The sequence below is a fragment of the Propithecus coquereli genome, unplaced genomic scaffold (assembly GCF_000956105.1).
Source record: "Propithecus coquereli isolate 6110/MARCELLA unplaced genomic scaffold, Pcoq_1.0 Scaffold577, whole genome shotgun sequence".
In the NCBI taxonomy this organism is placed as follows: Eukaryota; Metazoa; Chordata; class Mammalia; order Primates; family Indriidae; genus Propithecus; species Propithecus coquereli.
Window position 1 is genome coordinate 338,264 of NW_012151696.1, and position 1,314 is coordinate 339,577.

General features: G+C 37.9%; 1 pseudogene; it reads right to left on the reverse strand.

Annotated features, from left to right (window-relative positions):
• Positions 1-948, reverse strand: part of LOC105821464 — a 20,595-nt pseudogene extending 19,647 nt beyond the window's left edge.
• Between the last annotated feature and the right edge of the window lie 366 nt (positions 949-1,314).

Here is a 1,314-nt window from a genome sequence, read left to right on the forward strand (position 1 = left end):
AGGCTTTCATATATGCCAATAGCAGTCAGACTGAGAACCCAATCAAAGACTCAATTCCCTTCACAATAGCAACAAAGAATTTACAGTATCTAGGAATATGTTTAACTAAGGAGGTAAAAGACCTCTACAGGGAGAACTATGAAACATTGAGGAAGGAAATAGCAGAGGCCGTAAAAAGGTGGAAAACCATACCATGCTCGTGGGTTGGCAGAATCAACATCGTTAAGATGTCTATACTACCCAAAGTGATCTACAGATTCAATGCAATCTCTATTAAAATACCAACGTCATTCTTCACAGATGTAGAAAAGTTAATTTTCAGCTTTGTATGGAACCAGAGAAGACCCCACATAGCAAAAACAATACTAGGCAATAAAAACAAAATGGGAGGTATCAACTTACCAGACCTCAAACTTTATTATAAGGCTGTAGTAATCAAAACAGCATGGTACTGGCACAGAAATATAGCCATTGACCAATGGAATAGAACTGAGAACCCAGATGTAAAACCATGTTCATATAGCCATCTAATCTTTGACAAAGCAGACAGAAACATACACTGGGGAAAAGAAGAACCATAGATGACACCTCCTCGGAATAGAAACTTTTCGTCTCTCCCTTGTATTTTACTTGGACCTTGGGCCTGCCTGCATCATTCACCACCATGAAGGGCCGATGCTTCATATCAAACTGGAAAACAGCATCATCAAATCTGTGTCCAGATATTTGGCATCAAAAACCGTGTTGGTGGGATTCATTACAACTTCATTCTTCACAGCATCACCGATCAATTGTTCGGTGTCAGTAAAGGCAACGTAGCTTGAAGTGGTTCGGTTTCCCTGATCATTGGCAATTATCTCTACCTTTCCATGCTGGAAGACACCCACACAGAGTAGGTGGTGCCAAGATCAATATCAACTGCAGGTCCCTTAGACATGGTTGCTCACTTGCAGGATCGGCCCGGCTTGCGAACACCACACACAACACCCAAGAGCTGCCCCCGCGTTCAATGAGAGGTCCCTCTAATTTCTGATGTTAGTAACTCATATCTTAAATCTTTTTATTAGTCTTGCTAGAGGCTTATCAATTTTATAGGTCCCTTCAAAGAATTAGCTTTGTGTTTCATTGTTTTTCTGTAATACATTTTCTGTTTTCAAGTTTATTTAATTCTGCAAAATTTTTATTATTTATTTTCTTCTACTCTCTTTGGATTTAATTTTGTCTTTTTTGTTTAGTTTCCTAAGCTGAAAGTTTAGATTTTTTTATTTTAGATATTTCTTTTATTGTTATTATATGGATTCAATGCTATAAATT